The following is a 21,674-nucleotide window of genomic DNA, read 5'->3' as shown; positions in this document are numbered from 1 at the left end:
ATTTCTCATGGGTATTTACCTATGTAGTAGCAATGATCTATGGGAATTATTCCTGGCTTACATTAAAGTAATACAACTAGAATTTTTCTCAGGTCCCATTAGTGACATCTATGCAGATCTCACATCATCTTCTCCGTTATTCTGCTTGCTTTCTTTTAGGACCTCTTAAGGTATTTTCTGCATCGTTCATTCACCAGTGGGCACTATCAGCCTCAATTTTCACATCCATTTTCCACTGACTTCATTGTACAATGATATATAAAGAAACTTGGTCCCAACTGCTGTTTTGTTGAATTATTTGAGGGTGAAATTTCAGGACACGCTTTAATTATCAAGGTGCTGCCAGATTTTGCATAGGTTTTAAACATGTGAAAATAAAACATTTCTTTTTTTTTATTTATAAAAACGTTTCTTTTTATGAAAACACATCTAGTGAATTCCTACCACAGGAAGAAGAGGTTTTTGCTGAGGGTGTCCTTGAGGAAATCTCTTCATTCCAGGCTTTTTCCTACTGTTCAGGAGGATTCAGCACGCCCTATTTCTGCTCTTGCCTACCAATGTATCATTTACAGTTGGATCCAACTGAAATGGAGCTAGACCAGCACTGGATGTGTTTGAAAATTGTGTCCATCACAAGGACCTTTCTCTGAGGTTCTGAAGGTAGCTTGTGCTCTTACTTGGCACCCAAGTAGAACCTTCTGACAAAGGGCAATGCTCTGTATCAGCCTCTGCCCTGAAATCAGAGTAGGGAAAACACCGCAGCTCTCTTTTGCACTAAGGGCTTTGTACTAATTAAGCTTTACTGCACCCTTTACAAATGAGGGAAAGAGTGCTATGGTCCGACTGAAGATGAGAGGGAGAAGAGCCCAGGCATGTGACATGGTGAAGTATCAGCCGAGGGGAATCAAGATGACAGGCCACAGCTTCAGAATTCTGTCCTTTTTGTTCCTACTTTGATATGCTTCGGTGAAAAAGAAAAAAAAATCTGGATACTTTTTTGACTGCTTCTGTGTAAAAACCTAGCCTTTCCCAGTCCTGCCCATTTATCTGTTCACTTTGCTTTCTCACTATGTAGAAGGCAAGAGAGAAAACATGGTGGTTTAGGTAATATCAGCAATGTATTTCCAGAGCTGACTTTGCAGGTCAGATTGCCTGGTTTCAAAAACAGAATATCAGCAGTATTAGGTAGCTGCTGCTCATTGTTTACCAGTAATGGAAAAAGAACAGTTATGTCTTCTTAAAAAGAAAATGGCATTTTTCAGCTGTTCTTTAATGAATTGCTGTGCTTCAAATCTTCTGATTGAGTCCACAGGAGTCAGTGCAGTCAGCAAGACTCTGGGGGAAGGTGTGAAGGTGGGAGCAGGGAACAAATAAACTCCATAGAAATATACTTTCTGCTTGGTTCTGTGTAGGCACAGGTAGTTTTCAGCTGCCTGCTGAAACTTTAGTATTTAATTTCTTTCTTGCAAGCTGTCATATAAGCCTGGTGAGCTAGAGGGCTAAATAGTGCTCAGCTGTAACTGAAGAAGCTCAGGAATTTCACAGCATTAATGACCCAAGAAAGAAAATTCTTGAACTCACCCTCTATGAGCCAATTCAAGCTGTTTAAATTGAAAAGCCCAAGCCAACCTGGTGATTCTGAGTAAAGAGCAAGTCTAGAAAGGCTGCAGTCAGATAGGGTTGGGACTTTGATCTGAGGTCATTGAACACTGCAAATGCAGCCCAAACTTACATTTAACCCTTCTGTTCTGTACTGGAGACTTGTACCACTGCATTTCTTTCGTGGCAGCACCTGCAAGGGCTTGCACGAAAGCCAGGTGTGGGGTGCTGCAGACTCTGACTAATTCTAGGCCATTTTCCCTAGGGAAGTTCAACAGAAAGCAGAAGGGGAATGTGATGGTGGTCCCCTGGGGAACCAGGGGACGCCAGGTTGACTAAGGAGGGGTGAACCAGCCCAGGTCAGAGGCGGAGCAGGTCAAAGCTACCTTCACAGTCAGTAGCGAGATTGCACCTGTGAGTAGCCACTGCAGCATAGCCTGGACAACACAGAGAGGCACAGGTTCTAAGAGTTTTTGAAGGCCAAAGAGAACATACCCCCACTGATGGCTGGAAATAGAGATCATATATCAACAGATGAGGACGAAGCTGAGGTATTTAACAAATTTTTTGCCTCACTCTTCACTGATAACTGCTCTCCTCACCCCCTCTGGGTCATGGGACAGCAAGATGGTAACCAGGGAGGTAAACCCCCTCCCACAGTAGAGGAGGATCAGGTTCACAAACACCTGAGGAACCTGAATATTTATAAGTCCATGGAACCTGATGAGATGCATTCCAGTGTCCTGAGGGAATTAGCAGATGTGGTTGCCAAGCCATTCTCCATGATATTTGAAAAGTTGTGGCAGTCAGGAGAAGTCCCTGGTGACTGGAAGAAAGGTGACGTTGTGCCTGTTTTTAAAAAGGATACAAAAGACAACCCTGAGAACTACCGACCTGTCAGCCTCTCCTCTGTGCCTGGGAAGATCATGGAACAGATCCTCCTAGAAGCTATGCTAAAGCACACAGAGGACAGGGAGGTGATTAATGGCAGCCAGCATGGCTTCACCAGGGGCAAATCCTGTATGACCAACTCAGTGGCTTTCTATGACGGGGTAACAGCAGAAGTGGACACAGGTAAACTGATGGATGTGACCTATCTGGACTTCTATAAAGCCTTTGACACAGTCCCCCACAACATCCTTCTCTCTAAATTGGAGAGATATGGATTCAATGGGTGGATAGGATGGTGCATAATATAAGAAACAGTATGCATAGTTGTATTCAAAGAGTAGTGATCAACGGCTCAAAGTCCAGATGGAGATCCGTGACAAGTGGTGTCCCTCAGGGGGCTGTACTGGGACCAGTGCTGTTTGATATCTTTATCAATGATATTGGCAGCGAGATTGAGTGCACCCTCAGCAAGTCTGTGGATGACATCAAGCTGAATGGTGTAGTTGTCACACCAGAAGGACAGGATGTCAGCCAGAGGGACCTGGACAGACTGGAGAAGTGGGCCGGTGAGAACCTCATGAAGTTCAACAAGGCGAAGTGTAAAGTCCTGCACCTGGGTCGGGGCAATCTCCATTTACATTACACAATGGGCGATGATATGATTGAGAGCAGCTTTGTGGAGAAGGACTTGGGAGTGCTGGTTGCTGAGAAGCTCAACATGAGCAGGCAATGTGCACTTGCAGCCCAGAAGGCCAACTGTATCCTGGACAGAATCAAAAGAAGTGTGGCCAGCAGGTCGAGGGAGATGATTCTGCCCCTCTATTCCTCTCTTGTGAGCCCTCATCTGGAATACTGTGTCCAGTTCCGGAATCTTCAAGGTAAGAAGAATGTGGAGCTGTTGGAATGGGTCCAGAGGAGGGCTACAATGAAGACCAGAGGGCTGGAGCACCTTCCCTGTGAGGGCAGGCTGAGAGAGTTGGGTTTGTTCAGCCTGGAGAAGAGAAGGCTCAGAGCAGATTCCAGTACCTGAAGGTAGCCACTTTCTAGTACCTGAAGGGGGCCTACAGGAAAGCTGGAGAGAGGCTATTCATAAAGGCTTGGTGGGGAGAGGACCAGGGGGAACAGGTACAAACTGGAGAGGGGCAAATTTAGACTAGACATTAGGAAGATTTTCTTCACTATGAGAGTGGTGAGACACTGGAATAGGTGGCCCAGGGAAGTCATGGATGGTCGATCCCTGGAGGTGTTCAAGCCCAGGTTGGATGGGGCATTGGGCAGCCTGATTTAGTGGGATGTTCCAGCCCATTGCAGGGGGGGTGGAACTAGTTGATCTTTAAGGTCCCTTCCAACCCTAACTCTTCTGTGGTTCTATGACTTTATGATCAACAGGGAGTCATCTATGGCACCAGACAACAAACCCTGCTAATGTAAAAATGGCATCCAGCCACCTCTAAAATATCCCTTGATTTCATTTAGTCCATGTGTTTGGGCTCCATTTGTCATAACAGTCTTTCAGGGCAAGAGTGTGGTGCTAGATTGTTGCATGCTGCGTTTGGAGCTTGTAGCCAGTTTATCTCACATGGCCCATGTCCATCGGCTGTGAGCTGAAGATGTTGATCTTGAGGAAGGTGCTGTGCACCACTTGCTGAATCCAGTTCTGATTTCATCACCACTGCACTTTGCTTTGTTTCATTCTTCATTAATCTGGATGATTCTTTGCTGTCAGGCCATTGATATCGCATGTAGCCACTATAGAAGTGATGACACACAGTGTTATATAGCAAGTAACATCATACAGTTCAAATTATTCACTATTCTCACCCAAAATCAAATCCTCTTGAGGATATATCAGACTTCCCCATCCTTCCACATCACCCACCAAACGGTCTCAGGTCCTTCTGCAAAAACAATACCACAGATGGATTTGCCTTTGCCTAAAACAGGACTAACCCAGGCTGTCTTCCCTAGCACACCTTTTTATGTGCACTACAGGGACTTCATCACTTTCTGCAGTCTGTAAAGTTTTGATTGGGTGAGGCCAAATTGGCTGATGGATCCTCCAGTGTTGAGTGATGGCTTTTGCTAAATGTGTAACTCAGTGTTTGAATGTCCTACTGCCCACTGTTCTCACTGTAGTTTTTAGCAGACCATTGTATCGTTCAATTTTCCCAAAGGCAGATGCATGTTAAGTGATGTGACATATCCATTCAATGCCATGTTCTTTGGCCCAGGAGTCTATGAGATTGTTTCAGAAATTAGTCCCATTGTCTGACTCAATTCTTTCTGGGGTACCATGTCACCATAAGACTTGCTTTTCAAGTCCCAGGATAGTGATCTGGAAGGTGTCAGGGGGCACAAGATATGTTTCCAGCCATTTGGTAGTTTCTTCCATCATTGAAATCACATGGCATTTGCCTTGGCAAGTCTGTAGGAGTGTGACATAACCAATCTGCCAAGCCTCCTCATATTTATGTTTCAGTCATCACCCTCCATACCACCAAGGTTTTAACCACCTGGCTTGTTTGATTGCGGCATGTTTCACATTCATGGAAAACCTGTGCAATAGGGTCCATGGTGAAGTCCTCCCCTTCAATCGTCAGCCTATCTATATGTTGTACCTCTTCCTTGATGGCCTGAAGTGTCATGGGTCCACCAAGCTAGAAGTAATTCCCCCTTATGTTGCCAGTCCAGATCTACCTGAGTCACTACAATCTTAGCAGCCTGATCCACCAGCCAACTGTGTTGATATTCTTCAGTTGCCAAAATCTTGGGTATATGAGCATCTATATGATACACTTTTACAACCAGATTCTCTGTTCAAGCAGCAATATCTTGCTGCAGCCAAATGAGTTTGCTCATGTGCTACCAGTTGCTCTGCTTCCATTGTTATATCCGTTTGCACATGTCACCATCCATGAGTCCATATAGGTATGAAATATTGGCCATTTTTCATAATTAACAACATCAAAAGCCAGCCGAACGGTCTTTACCTCTGCAATCTGACTCCATTCATCTTTCTCTTTAGCAGCTTTTGCAATTCAGCATGTCGGACTCCACACAGCAGGTTTCCATCTTTGGTGTTTTTCCACAATGCGACAAGACCCATCAGTGAACAGGGCATATTGCTTCTCATTTTCTGGCAGTTCATTATACAATGGAGCCTCTTCAGAATGCATCACCTCCTCCTCTGGTGATATGAAATCTTTGCCTTCTGGCCAGTCTATGATCTCTTCCAAAGTTCCTGGGAGATTGCAGTTTCCTATTTAAGCCTGCTGTGTGATCAATCTGACTAGCTTACTGATGTAGCATCAGTTTCATGATGTGTAGAGGAGCCCCTCCATTTTAACATCCCACCCAGTGTTGGCAGTCAGGGTGCTAAGAGGAGCTGTGTTTCAGTACCAACCACTTCTGAAGCAGCTTGAATGCCTTCATATCCTGCCAGTATCTCTTTTTAAGCTGCAGTATAGCAGGCCTCAGATCCCCTGTAGCTCTGACTCAGAAACACCTTGAGCTTCTTTGGGTGTTTTCTGTCAGAGACTCCAGGCAAGTCCATTGTCTCTAGCTGTGGTGTAGAGCACATTTTTAACATCTTGTCCTTCCTGGACTGGCTCAAGACCTACTGCCTGAACTGTTTAATTTGTTCAAAGGTTGTCATTTCTCAGGGCCCCATTGAAAATCATTCTTCTGTCAAGTTACTTGATAGGGAGGGTTTACAATTTGGAATATGCATCCAGCTATTTCATTTCCTCCATCTCCAAGGCAGCTATGCCAAAAGCCCTCCAGTACTCTTTTGGGTCCTTGAAATACCCTCTTCTGAGTTAGTCTATGTCAAAGATGCACAGGGTCTCTGGACCAGTCACAGTGAGTTCTTTTTGCCACTCACTGCTGGTCAAATTCACTTCATCTTTCAATGCAGTCAGCTGTTGGGATACCCCTGTTACTCCAGAAATACAGATGGCTTCTGCCTCTTTATAGCTTGATAGCATTAGGGTACCAGGACATTAAGATTTATTAGTTCCTATAGTAAAGTATGAGGAATAATTTAATAGCAACCTTTGGATATCACATTAAAAGTCACTGAACCTCCTGTTTAGTAATATTTACAAGCAAGGGCTACAGCATCAAATTCACACAAAAATGGCCAAAGAGTATTAAATACAAGTAAATATAACAAACTTGCTATGAAGCTTGTTATATGGGGTTTTTTTCTTTTCCCAAGAGTTCTAAATATTGTTTGAATGTCTATTTAATATAGTTTTTAGAAAGATCTATCTAGCATCAAGTATCGTCTTCCATCAAATATCTCAGTCATTCTGATGCACTTATGCAAACTCAAGAGGCAGAGCTGGCAGCATTTTGCTATATACCATCATTTGTCTTCCAGTAGTCTCTTTCCCGGAAATTAAATGTGAGAACCCTGGATCATAAGTATATGCATCATTGCCAACACTGAAGGAAAGTTCAGTCTGTTTCAAACTGGTTTCTCTCACTGTGGAGTGAGAGAAAGGAACTTTCTGAAGAGCTCCTACTACTCCAATACCAGATTCATCTTGGCATGGGGCAAGAAGACTGGAGAGTTTATGGCAACAGCCCACCACCTGCTGCCTTCCAGGAAACCAAGCTTGCAAATCATGGTAGCAGTGTCCAGAGCAGGTCAAGTTCTAGGCACCCCTTAAATACCACACCATCAGCAAAAGTCTGGTGAAAAGAGAGCAACTCATATTCATTACATATAGCGGAACAGATTTGATGTCCACCTTAGGTTGTGGTAGCCCAGACATTGAATCAGGTTTTGGTGATGGATAATGGTCATTGCCACTATTTGCAAAGTCATAAGTCAGTACAAAGACATACTACCTATTCTACCTATGTTGGCTTTGTTTGAGTTTGGGTTGGTGTTTTTTCAGTGCAAGGGAGTAAGTATATTTTGTACCTTGTTAGTCCCTCTCCTACACCTTACTTGCTACACACATGAAGAGAGAGCACTGACTTCAAATACTTTACTTGAGCTCAGCTTTTGATGGAAATCTGTGTGTTTACAGCTGATTTGTACTAGAGATGAGCTAGTAATAGACACATCCAGTAGCAGCAAACATGATATCGTGGGCTAAATTCCTCTATACAGGTGGTCTGCAGAAACTCATTATTCCAACATCCAAACTCCAAATTATCTATATATCCAAAAATAACCATTGTAAATTATTTCCTAAAGGTGATCATAGTGCTGGTAAAGAGGTGACAAAGACAGTCAGCAGCTGCTGATCAGCACAGCCTGGGACAGAGGTGCATTTTCAGCTGAATTCTTGGTAATGTATTAATTGTGCTGCCTACTGCTTTACAAGGTAAACATGCCTCAGATATCTGTTATTTGTGAAAAAAAAAATCCTTAAAAGAATTTCCCAAACATATGCAGCATCCATTTTTCCCCCTTGAAGGAATCAACCCATTTCAAAATTCTCACACCAACTCACATCTGGTGTCATAGCTTAATGATTTCTAGGTAATTAAGCTAGTCCCTCTCCACTCCCCAAAACCATCCTAAAATATCTAATATCTCAACAGGAGAATCATCATTAAAGCAATATGCACTGAAAGGTATTCAACTTTGTGAGTTCTCATAAGGAAGCCTGGTTTGCTAGAAACATTGATTCCTCAGCGGTGCTGATGACAGAGGAACATTTCTGATCTCTTGGGTATCTTCAATTGCAAGGCCACAATTATTGTTTCAGGTCAGAACAGAATAGCTATATTTTGCCAGACATAATGGTACCAGGATTGTTTTTATGTAGACTCTAAAGCAAGCAGTGGTAGGGAAATAGCACATCCAAGTGTTCAGCCACAATTCTGCCCTGCTCATAGGCAATAACCTCAGTAATAATTTGAAAGTTTAATAATCATGCCAGGTGAGACAGGGTACTTTGCCCTGCAGCAAGACAACCTTCCCAGCATTATTGCTTTCCCTGTTGGTGCAAACAGGCTCAGAAGACAGAAGAGCAAAGTTGTTTAAACTTTTTTATGTCACTGAAACTCTGTGATGTTTGGTGGGTTTATATTTTCATTTTTGTCACTTTAAGCGCCCATGCTTTCTATGGGAAAATATACATACAGTAAAACACATACATTTGCAGTACAAACATCATTCCCTTTAGGCTATAATCTTCCTCTACGCTTTTAAAAGACGGAATCTTCAAAGGAATCTCCACAGTTCCATGAAGAGAAATCAAAATTTTCTACTCTTTATGGGTTTGGAAAATGGCTTATTTGATTGAAGAAGTTGGCCACTTTTGGTCAAGAGTCAGTTGTTCGTTTGTATTTTTTTTCTAAAATGGCATAAAATTAATGAATGAGAATCTTCACTGAATGACGAATTCTACCAGTGCTGGCTTGAAGCTAGATTGGTAGTTTTGTCACCAGGGTGAGATATGGCCCTGGCTGCCTTAATCTTCTGAGCTTTCCAGCTTTATATAGAGTGTTACATTCTTCCTGATCATTTTCCAGGATATCTGAAGATTTATTAGAAACAGTAAATGTATAGGAAACGTGAGAAGATTACAGTTAAGAAATCTTACCGTCTATTAATTGTATCTTAGCCAACATGCTTTCAGTGACTTCTGTTTCATGTGTAGTCATCTGTTATGTGTGATCTATTTAGTATTATGAAACAGTAGGAAAGCTCGTGGTTATTATACAACAGGTCTTGCTTGAATTTGGTGCAAGTTTTCAAAATCAACTTCAACAGCTGGCATAATTATTTACCTAAAGTTGTCAGTCTGCCAAGAGGAAGTGTTTTGAGAGAATAAATAGCTTTCAAAAAAATAAAGCACTTTTTCATTTTAAGATTGTCACTTGAGTCATGCCAGATGATTAATAATCTGCTTGTTCTCTTGATATATTTGCAATATCATAGTTTTGGCAAATATTTCCTTCTCCATCTCCCATGTTTAAATAGAAGACCATAAGAAAAAGCACAGGGAAAAACTAATACGCTAGGAAAACTAATTATGTTCTCTGGTTGGTTGTTTGGGGTTTTTTTTCACTTTAGTTCAAAAAAAAAGAAAAAAAACCCTAAAGATTTGCCACTCTATGACATTCCTGACAGGCCCACAAAGCTTGTGTCTTGGTATCCAAAACTATCTATTTGTTGTCCAGTGTTATAAGCCAATAATCACATCACCAAGAGATTTATTATTCTATTTTATGTTTGTGCCACTCCCAGGTGTTTGGAGGTTTTCCTCAAATCAAACACACCTCAAGGGGTTTGTCACCTTCATTTATATACAAAGTTACACAAAGCCACACCTTATTTGTCATGCATGTAATCACATATTTATATGTAAGTATAATAAACGCCAAGTCATTCCTTGCACCTTCTGTGCATGCCCCAAGGGAGTTTCTAAGGGTGCTTGGTGGTCATCACTCCAAAAATGACCTGCCACATTCATGCATTAGTCAACTTCTCCCAATCTCCTCCCATTTTCCTCCCACTTATGGGATCAGTATGTCCAAACTGCTGACTTGGAACTTTTTAATTTACTCAAGTTCCCGGTTTCTCATTCACAAGTCATGCTAATACGTTGCAGTACTATTTTCAATAGCCTAGTTTCTCTTATCTATAGAAACCAGCACCATACACCCATATAAACTTTAACTAAAGGTATATGTTCCCATAGCGCAAAAATTACAAAACATAATCGTTGACTGGAACCCACCTTGTATGTCTCTTTCCTGCCTGATGTTCCTAAAATATTTTTGAAATACTTAAAAATATCATGGACTTTTTATCGGCACTGATTTATCCTCCCCATCCTCGGCCCAATCAACAGCAAAACTGAGCAGTTGTATCCCAGTTCCACCTCAACAGGGAGAGGGGAAAGGGAAATTTGTGAGAGAGACTTGTGGGTTGGAAACCACAACTGAAACGACTGTAATGGAACAACAATAATAAAAAGGAAAATAGTAATAACAATAAGAAAATAATAACATAAATCTAAATATATGTAAAACCAATTCAGACTCTGTTGATGACCACTACAGGGCAGGCACAGGGAAAGTCCCAGACTGGACTCAGATGGGAGCTGTATCCAGGAACTGGATTCAGGAATGTACGATTGGGATCAGCAGCAGACAGACAGATGAGGTCATCGCTGGACATCGGCCAGTGAAGACAGAGGCTTAAACCTAGTGATCTCTCAGCTTTATCCTGAATATGATGTATATCGAATGGAATACTTTGCTAGTCAGTTTTGGATCACCTGTCCTGTCCAGTCCTCCCTGCAGCTGTGACTCTTTTTTTTCTCTTTGACTTACAAGATTCCACCAACTTTAGTATCTTGATTTACATAGGCATAAGTATAGGCCTCTCCATATACCATTGCCACTTACCTTGGTGATAAACATCAGGCATTATCACTTCTAGAGGCAGAAACTGTCTGAAAAACAATAAAGTTATTTAGAAGAAGCTTAGCTGAAAAGTTAGAGAATGGTTCTTCTTTAGCCCAAACCAGAACCACATGAGATACCATAAACACATAATAAAATAATGAGATGTGAAGTTTGTCAGGAAAAGGCTTTTGTCACTACCAGTAGTATTGGATTGTGTATATTCATCATCATCTGCCACGTATCACTGTTAGAGAAAATCAAAGGATAAATTAACTCCAGAAATAACAGCAGTGACTTTTATTGAGAAAAATACTGAGGGAAAGAAGAACTTTACAGGATTATTAACCAGAATTACTGATAACATTGCCTGGAAAATCTCAAAACCTTGTAGGATATCCTACAATCTAAGCAAAAAATACTGGAAAGAAGCACACTGAATTAGCTCCCCTGCATTCTATGTTTTTTCTCTGAACCTGTCCTTTAGCTAATCCATGTGCTGCCCATTCTCCAGGGAAAAGGATCTCCGATCCCAGCATTTAATAGCCTAGTATTCCTTTTCCTGTTGAGTACAAAGGATGTTTGCCTGTTGTTTTTGAGCATCTGTGTGCAGGAGCATAGGCATAGCTCCAGAGAAGGTGTTGCAATTGCTGTTTATCGAGGTTTTGCAAAAAAAAAAGTGCAATGTTAAATCTAAGGTAATGTGAATTAGTGAGTATTGAAGATGATCAATTCTTGACTTTCAGTTTAGCTACATCTCTTGTGTCCACTTTCACCTGATCCACCTTGAGATGCCAATAGATCCCTGTTGATTTATTGCAGTTCTAAGCACTTTTCTGGCCCTCACATAAGAAAAAATGTACTATTCCCAAGGCAGGGATAGATTAATGAGATAAGGAGGTACAGAGCGTGAAGTCAACAAAAACAGTCACGTGTAGCAGGCCATTTGGCATGCTCCATGCTCTTTAACAACAAGTCTGACGCTGATTGAAGTCTGATGCTACTCTTTAGGGTCAAAGTATAACGCAGAATACAAGCAATATCTTGATCTCAATCTATGGCTTGATGGGAATCTCCTTGCACTGAACGGAAGATGTATTTTCTTGTGACTACTGTTCAATAATAACTAGAGTAATATTATTTTCTGTGGGCAAAAATATTCCAAGTTCTCAGTGTGGGAAACAATGTCTTAGGATGCTCTGCCATTTGATCATATCAAAAAGGCTCACTGGCAAAGTTCCTGACAGTGAACAGGAGTGTCTTCATGCTTAATGAATACAGTTTGGTCTCATTTTCAGAGCCAGGTATGTAATATTCTTCATTAGTATTATACCAGAGCACTTCCACTATGAGGTGTGTTAGGGCAGAAAGTTGCTTTAGATACCTGAGAGCTCAGTATCCACAATCTGTCACTACCCAGATTTTTCTTGCCATCATAGTCAAGTGCAGTACACAACAAAGCATTTCTGCATATATCTAGTTGGGGAGGAAAGCTTATAAAATAGATTCAGTAATAACAACAACATCATGTTTAAATTATAGTGAAAAAAATACTGTCCACTCAACACTTTAGAAACCTATAACCCACCAGTAGCTTAAAGGTCTGTTAAGGCTGATAGATGTGCTACTACTACAGGAAAACAATGCAGAGATAAATGAATCATAAGAACAGACTGAAATCTTAATAATTTTTCTAATCTAAACTGAACCAGTACTCTTGTATAGACCATCTGTCTGAAAGAAATTTAGAGTGCTGGCTTAGATGTTAAATTATAGGACAATAGTTGGACACCCACTGAGTATTAAAGGGCAATTAACAGACAAAATCCACCTCAGGGATTGTTCCAACATGCCTTGAAAAATAGTTGGTAAAAGTATGGAGGATAGCTTCTTTCCAATCCATTTATTCCTTCTGTCCCTTTTTATTCACCTGTTCAAATTGCTAATGCTTTGCAACTGAAATTCTCTTCCCCATTTGTAGTTGGCACAGAGACCGTGAGGTGCCCACTTGGAGGCCTTGAAATTTTTTGCATGGCATATTTTTTGTTTTTAAATAAAGATGAAGAAATATGAAAATTGTTTACCTCCTTCAGTTCAGAGCTGAGTACAGCCACAGAAATGTATAAAGAATGCACACAATTTAGGATATTGTTAGTTCAATTAGTGTTGTTCATGTTGATAACAAGATTGTACTGTAACTATTACCCTGCCTGTCCAAGACTGTTAACAAATATTAATTAACTTTTGGTCATTTTGAATTGTAGGCCTTCTATAGGACAGTAAAGAGACAAAGACATCTTTCTCTTATATATTCCCACATGTGTATCGAGTAATTTCAGGGAATTATGCAATATATTGTCTCCAAATTGGGGTTCTTGCACAACAAGGAAGTTTAAGGTAGGATCGTCACCTTATGCTTTGTTCAGTCAAGGAACTAAAAGAGCATGAGACATGTATTCCATTAAATTAAAGAAGTTATATGTAGTTCTCTTGTCCGCTATTGTAGTGGCATCGTAGAAGTAGAGACAATGCAAAGAAGGGCAAGAAAATGACACATTTTGTGTCAAGAATTATAGGATAACACGTAAGAGAGGGAGTGATTGAGGAAACAAAATTAATCCTCTCTGCAGAAAGAAGGACTCAGGAGAATACGAACATAGTCTATAAATATTTCCAAGGAGATAATACAAATGAAAGAAGGGGTTCATTAACATTATCACAAGATGGCTGCAAAGGAAGCAAGATCCTAAATGTACAACAGGAAAAGCCTGTAACAGAAAAGATAACAATTAAGAATAGGCAACCTTTTCAGGTGTACAAAACTTTCTGGGTGATATCTTCAGTTTGAAGGGTATCACAAAACTAGCTTAAGCATGTCAATATCCCTTACCTCTTCCTGCCAGTTTAAATACTATTTCACCAAGGACACCTAGATTAAAAAAAAAAAAAAAAAAAAAGTTCCATAGGCAGAACAGGCAGAATAGCCTGTGGCTCCTGCCAATGACAGAACGAGGCTGACACAGATGCCACAGGTTACACTTGCCTAAATACTTCTACGAGCAATGTTCTCTTGGCCCTCCAAGCATGTGCGCCTTCAGCATGTGGTGGCTTTTCTAGTCAAGAAGCAAGTCAGCAGAGTTCCTGTAAATGCACATCTCCCATCCACATTGGTGCTGTCCGAAGTCTCACCTACTTGCATCACTTCAGTCACCTCCTCATTTCCAGTTATTTTAGCAATATCCCTCTCCCCCACTCCCTCATTACTACCTCAATCAGCTCAAATACCTATAGACTGTCTTACAAACAAGGGTATGGATATTGCCTTACTGATTCTTTTAACCATCGCATTTATTTCAATTTCCTCCTAAAAATTAGGTCTCTTTTTGTAACCTTTCTTTAGAAGTGTTTCAAAGGAGACAGTGTTCCATTTGTAATTAGCCTCCTAAATTTGTTCATGACTTCCTCCCAACCTGATAAGCAATCAGAATTGGTGTCATGACATTCTACTTTTATAGCATTACTTCCATTGCCATTAATTGAGCTAGACAGGGCAGATCTAATCCCTTCTTGAAATTTGTGAAAAAACTCTCACGAACTTCAGTGGGAGTTACAGCCAATAAATAGCCTTGACAGTGAGTCTATAGTCTCAGCTGAATCAAAATCTCATTTCATAAAATGAAGGGGGGAGAAGAAGGGGAAGTTGATTTGGGTACTATGAAGATAATGTGTTTGTAATACCTACTGGGAGTAAACAAATTTACTCTAGCATCAAGGAGGATTTTCTATGAAGTTGCTGCTTTTAAAGACATTCTGAAACCTATAACTCTTGGAGAAAGCTGCATTGATGTTTTTTGTCAGTATGAAAGATGTTTCAAGAACTACCAGCCTTAAATTTTTCTAGCATCTTTTTAACAGCAGAAATAGAGAATTTCTTACTTCTTATATGTCACTAACACTAGTTTGTCTAAGCAATAAATAGAATTAGAACAATCTTCATTATTATGTTCTCCTAAAGGATTTCTATCTCTTAGTGATGTTCTACCTTGAGACTACAAAGATTTTGCCATTTCTCTGAGATGTTGTGAGAGCAATACAGTGCTGCTGACATACTGGTTATACAGGCTTCATCCTCCTCTGCCTGAGAAGGCAAAAAGTGCAGATCATCCCTAAGATGGAGGCAGTTCTCCCAGGAAATGCTCCTCCCAGAACTTCTTGTTCCTTTAAACTTCATCTCTCTAAGGAGCGGGGAGCTAGTCTGAGGACCACAGCCTTGGACTTCATGCATTTCAGTCTCACTTTGGACACCCGGGCCTTGGTTGTTGGTCTGAGTGTACAGCTCCAGGATACTTGTTCTCCTGGTGTTCAGTGAGGCTTAAACATTGAGAGTTCATTTCTGGAAATGACGTTAAGCCTCACTCTTACATACTTTGAATACTTTGCTGTCAATGCAAAGCTCTGTTTCAAGCCTGAAAAGGAGAAGAACATACGGAGACTTTTTACAGTGAAATACGGATATTTGGTTTGGTAAAGATAGTTCCATAGTTTAAAGAGAAAGCAGGATTGTGTGTGCTCGTTCCTTGAGCACACTGCATGCGCCCTGTAATGTATGTTTTTATTGTGAACTGCCATAATTATTTGAAATATTTTTTGCTTAAGACAACAACATAATTTCAGTAATCTGGGAACTCAAGAGAAAAATCTATCTATGCATTAGGCAAGCTCATGGCACAGGACTTCCAGCAGTAACTCAGTGTCTGCCAAGTTATCCCCTGTTACTTTTACTGTCAGTCTCTTCATAATCACTTCTGAGTGTTACAGCATTTATATTGTCCCCCTTCAGGGACTCAAAATTTTCCTTTGCAATAAAAGATATAAGTAGTACAGAAAGCAAAGAACCTCTTTAATGAGAATGAGTACAAACACCTGTTTTTTCCAACACTAGTCCTAGATTTTTTTGCTTTGTTTCTGTTACATGTTTCTACTGTGCTGTTGGGAATGGGAGTGCTCACACATTTTCTTTCTTTTAAATAAAACCTTTTTAAGAGTATTCTACATCCTCATCACATACGCAATAGCAATAGTAATACCTTGACTAGTACTTGTTTTGTGGGAGGAATGATTCCCAAAGGCAGATATTAAAAAATAGCAGTATAATTTAAAAACATGTTTCAAAAATGTCTCCTGGTTCCCAAGTTACTGTCTTTCCTTTTTGTCTTTTTTAAAGACAAATCAGTCAATATTAAATCCTTAGGAAGCATAGTGTGCATGAAATAATAAGTATCAATAGTAAAATTGATTTTTTTTATAACTAATGTATTAAATACATTAAGTAATATATCTTGCCCTGATGTAATGTTTATAATCCTGCAGGATAATAGAGTACTTTGTTAACTTGATACATAAGAAACATATTTTGGTGAATTGTAACAAAAAAAGGTGATAGACACTATCTATCACCTTGAAATGGTGGTAATGTACCATTTCCTTCCACCATCATTTCACTACAGATCTTAGAGAAAGCCTATTTCAAGAACATTTCAGATAATTTTAAGTAATTATATGAGAATTTTTCTAACCCATTAAGTAAAGCTGGTTACTTCAATAATTTTTACTCAAACAGCACATGGCTTAGCATGTGTTGCAACATCCTTTCTCAAATTCCCTTTTTAACTGTACCAGTGTCGTGACATTACATTTGCTGTTTCTGTCAATTCCAGAGTTCAAAAGCAAGAGCTAGCGAGTTGCATTTATCCCCTTTCAAAAAGCATAAATAACCTACTTTCTGGCCCACCAAAGCAGTGAGACAATGGATTTTGAAGGCATGTCATTGTTATGGTTAGGAAACCCATCACTGGCTCTAGCCTCCATCTGGATGACTAGGGTAGTTATTCCCCGCTGAGGGAAAAGGAAAGACATATTTTCCGTCAGAGAGGTTTTAAAAGAGATAGTTAGTCCTGGAAGCTCCTCAAGGGCTGAAACATTTCATTCATTGGCATTCTAATATATTCAGGAAAAACAGAACAAAATAAATAAGATTATTTTGCACAGCAATCATCCATGAGGAACATGTAGTAGCTGTTTTACTGTGCACAGTAATACGATGTCCAGTAGCTTAAGCTAAGAAGTGAAAAGGATCCTACATCTAGAAGAAAGAGGCAAGCTTAGGAAGTGTGGGCTAGACAAGTAGTCAGAGGGGTGGAATGCGCACTGGCAACAGAGCTCAGAGGATCGTTATTGGCAGTGAAGACTCTAGGTGGAAGCCTGTGGCCAGTGGTGTTTCCTACAGGTCAGTATTGGGCCCAGTCTTGTTCAACACAGTCATCAACAACCTGGATGAGGGGACAGTGTACCCTCATCAAATATGCTGATGACATAAAACTGGGAGGTGTGGCTGATACACCAGAAGACCGTTGTTGCCATTCAGCGAGACCTGGACAGGCTAGAGAGTTGAGTGGAGAGGAACCTAATGAAGATCAACAAAGGCAAGCCTAGAGTCCTGCACCCAGGGAGCAATAACCCCATGAATCAGCACAGGTTAGGGATTGATCTACTGGAAAGCAGCTCAGCAGAGAAGGACCTGGGAGTCCTGGTGAGTCAGTAATGTGCCCTCATGGCCGGGAAGGCCAATGACATCTGGCAGTGCATCAAGAACAGTGTAGCAAGCAGGTCAGGGGAGGTTATCCTCCCCCTTTACTCTGCCCTGTAAGGCTCCAGTCTGGAGTGCCACATCTCATTCTGGGCTCCCCACTTCAATAAAGACAAGGAACTACTGGAGAGAGTCCAGTGGGGGGCCATGAAGATGATTAGAGGACTAAAGCATCTCTCTTCTGAGGAGAGACTTAAAGACCTCTCTGTTTAGGCTGGAGGAGAGAATACCAAGAGGGGATCTTATCAATGCTTATAACTATCTAAAGGGTGGGTGTCAATGAGATAGGGCCAGACTCCTTTAAGTGGTGCCCAGGGACTGGACAAGGGGCAATGGGTACAAAGCAAAACACAAGAAGTTCCATCTTAACATGTGGGAAAACGTCTTTCCTGTGAGGGTGACACAGCACTGGAACAGGCTGCCCAGAGAGTTTGTGGAGTCTCCTTCTCTGGAGATATTCAAAATCCTCCTAGACACATTCCTGTAGGTGAACTTGTTTTAACAGGGGTGTTGGAATAGATGGTCTCCAGAGGTCCCTTCCAACCCCTACTATTCTGTAGCTCTGTGATTCCGTATTTAAAGATTTTGATCCAGAGGAGTGTTTAATCAGCAGATGTGACACACTGCTGTGCATCTTTCCTTGCTTCTACTGAGGACTTAGTTATGTGGAAAACAATTTGTCCCTTTCCTTGAACATGTGGGATTAGAAGCCTCAGCATGTGGTAGAGGATGCAATGACTAAAATGATCATGAATCACAGAGTCACAGAATCATAGAATATAGTTGGGGTCAGAAGGAATCTTAAAGATCATCTAGTTCCAACCCCCTGCAATGGGTTGGGACATCCCACTAAATCAGGCTGTCCAAGGCCCCATTCAACCTGGGCTTGAACACCTCCAGGCACGGGACATCCACAGATTCCCTGGGCCACCTATTCCAGTGTCTCACCACTCTCATAGTGAAGAAAATCTTCCTAATGTCTAGTCTAAACCTGCCCCTCTCTAGTTTATACCCGTTCCTCCTGGTCCTATCACCACAAGCCTTTATGAATAGCCCCTCCCAGCTTTTCTGTAGGTTCCCTTCAGGTACTGGAGGGTTGCTATAAGATCTCCTCTTTCTGATTATCTGATCTTCCTTGGTATATTCTGGCTTACCTTCTACGGAGATTCACCTGTCAAGGATCAAAGCCCCTTTTGTTTTTACCTCACCTTTGGCTGCCAGTTTTGCCTCTCTGTCTGCCAGCTCATTTCCTCTCCCCAATTCTGATGCGCCTTGATGTGCATGATTGTCACTTTCTCAGGTAGCTGGACTGCTTCCAGCAGTATCGGGATCCCTCTGCATGCTTGATGGTTTTGCTCTGGTATGTCTTTTATTGCTTAAGACATAGCTGTTTCCATCCATGAACCAGCCCTCAGCGTCTTCCATGGGACTGTCTTTCAGGTCCGAACGGCTCAAGTATGTGGCCTCGATGGTCTCTAAGCAGTCCCGTGCACTGGTTCTCCTGTATTTTCACTGAGAAAAGAAGCTGGGTTGATGATGTTAGTAACCACAATTCCCATATCATGTTCCAACATTATAGTGTGGTATTTTAGGAACCTTTGTGGAGAAAGTCAGTGCCCACCTCTCGCTTCCAGACACTAACACAGTCATTTTCTGGCCCAGGGTAAATCTTCATGCCTCCTGGACGTTTAGCACGATGGCTGAAACCGCTGAAACCGCTCGTAAACAGCCAGGCCCTAGGGTAATCCCTTGCTTCTCATGAGAGAAAAGGAAAAATGGCTTACTCACATATTGAATTCCTAAGGCTGGGGCAAACATCAGGGCTTTCTTCAGCTGTTCAAAGGCTTGCACAACCTCTTTTATCCGTTGGAGGTATTTCTGTTCGGTGGTGGGTAGTGCATACAGGGGTTTAACAAGCAGTCCATAGTTATAGATCCATAGCTGACACCACCCAGTCATCCCCAAGAAAGTTCATAACTCTTTCAGTGTTTACAATCTCGGGGTTTGGTATGTTGCCTCTTCTCAGGCCTGTCCCAAAGTTCTTTATCCAGTGCTGATTTCATAGCCCAAGTAGATTGCATTATTTGGGCCTTCTTTTAGATACCCGATATCCCTGGAGCCCCAAAAAGTTTAACAGACTCATCATCCAGGTCATGCAAGCGTTGTCTTGGTGGCAGTCAGGGTATCATCTACATACTGCAACAATCTCCCTTCCGCAGGTGGGGCTTCCAGACCTCAAGATCCTTTGCAAGTTGATTACCAAATATCCAGGTGAGTTGAGCTCTGCACCTGCTTTCAGGGTTTTCCATTCAAATGCAAGAATTTTCTGGCTGGCTGGCTTCATGGAGAGGGAGGCAAAAGTAGGCATCCTTCAGGTCCAAAACAGTAAGCCAGGTTATTTCAGGTATTAATACAGTTAACAGGGTATATGGATTTGCCTCCACTGGGTAAAGGTTTTTGTTATTTTATTTACATCAGTGGCCCATACCTCGGAGTATACCTGGTTTGTGATTTCTTCTCTGATTTTTCTTTCTGTGGGAACACTGACTAAGGATAAACCCATTCTTTGCATATACTGCTGGTCATTTACCTCCAGAGTAATCTCTCCCTTTTCAAATTTGATTATTGCACCCAATTGTTCTAATAGATCTCTCCCCAAGAGTGCCTTCAGGGAGTTGGGCATATACAAGAATCTGTGGATGCCCCATTGTATTCCCAGTTTATATCTTAGAAGTTCACAAAAATACACCTTTTCACTTTGGTCAATTGCCCCTGCAACTGAATACGTTGCATCTGTGTCAACTAAAATTCTATTTTCTTCTCCTCTTTCTCTGGTTTCATTATACCTAGTGGATCCACTAGGGTGGATTCCCCAGGTCCCCGTCAGTCTTCCTTCACATGAGCCACTATTCCTCTTTTAGACTGGCCCAAAACAAAACCTAGTTGTTGTATTCCTACCCTTGACCCAGGATTCAGCAGTGTTCCAGCACATTATATCCCTCAGTCGATTTAGGAATTCAGATGGTGAATTAGAGGGACTTTGTTTACTTGTTTGGGAATGGGCCCTTTTTTAATTTTTTTTTTCCTTTTCTCCTTTTTTGTCTCGTTCTTCCCAGAGAGGTGCGTGTAAAACTGTCAAAGCAGACCTTTCCCTGATGCAGGAAGATACCGGGCTATTCGGGGGACCCGTCCGAGCCCGTATCCTATTCCTGTGATCGAGGGGGAGGCTTAAGCAAATCAGATAAATCTTGTTCTGTTCTGCTGTCCAGTGAATCTTATTTATTCTAGTGCACCCTTGCTCAATACTGCACGTCACGCAATACTGCCTTATTTTACCTTTAAATTGTTATTTTCCCGCCTAAGAGTGAGTACCATAGGGTCCTGCAGTGACAAAATCCCACTGTCCCTTTGCCACTCCAGATGATTTCGGACAGTGAAAAACACTTCATTCCACTTTCCTCTCTTTAAAAACAACATTAGTTGCAGAACGGTACTGCAATCCTCTTCTTACTCATGGAGTCTCCAGCTCCCCCCACCAATTCCTTCCAGTGCTGTAATATGCACCCTAACGGGCTTGCCCGAGGAAATTCTTGCTTGGTTTTGCCCCCATTATACTACCTTCCGACTCTACCTTTCTCAAACTTCCACAAACCATTTAAACACTTACAAATGCCCTGTCTCTAAGTTCTCAGGGACTTCCCACAAGACTAGTAACAACAATTCCCATCTACTGAGTACAGACACTCAGGACAATAGAGTGACCCCAACCTAGCTGAATAGCACAATAAAACTTTATGATAGTCCGAACACCAAATCTGATCCATTCTCGCAGCCTACAGAATTCTGGCCCCCCTGTCCACACAAACCTTTTGCTTTTACACTTTCAAATTATTCTTTTCTGTCACACAGAACACTTAACTCCCATTCCAGGAGGGGAAGGGTTAACTCACACACACAGCACCTAACTCACATAACTCGCATACCAGGAAAGGGGAAAGGGGAGGAACACTCTTAGCCACTTCTCTGCTTCTCCCGGTTTTCTCCTTTTTTTTTTTTTCTTCTTCTATGCTAGTTATTTTAAAATTTCATCCTTTGCAACCTTCCATTCCAAATGTCCGAGGTAAATATACCCATTTGCTGGCTCAATGGACGTTTGGAA

At 41.4% G+C, this 21,674-nt stretch overlaps 1 long non-coding RNA gene across 1 annotated transcript in view; it reads left to right on the top strand.

The window, feature by feature from the left end:
* Positions 1 to 21,674, top strand: part of LOC128852405 (uncharacterized) — a 51,531-nt gene that overhangs the window by 13,645 nt on the left and 16,212 nt on the right. The window lies entirely within an intron of this gene.

This window comes from Cuculus canorus, chromosome 5 (genome assembly GCF_017976375.1).
Source record: "Cuculus canorus isolate bCucCan1 chromosome 5, bCucCan1.pri, whole genome shotgun sequence".
NCBI lineage: Eukaryota > Metazoa > Chordata > Aves > Cuculiformes > Cuculidae > Cuculus > Cuculus canorus.
The sequence above is the reverse complement of the archived record's forward strand: the minus strand, read 5'-3'. Positions and strand labels throughout refer to the sequence as shown.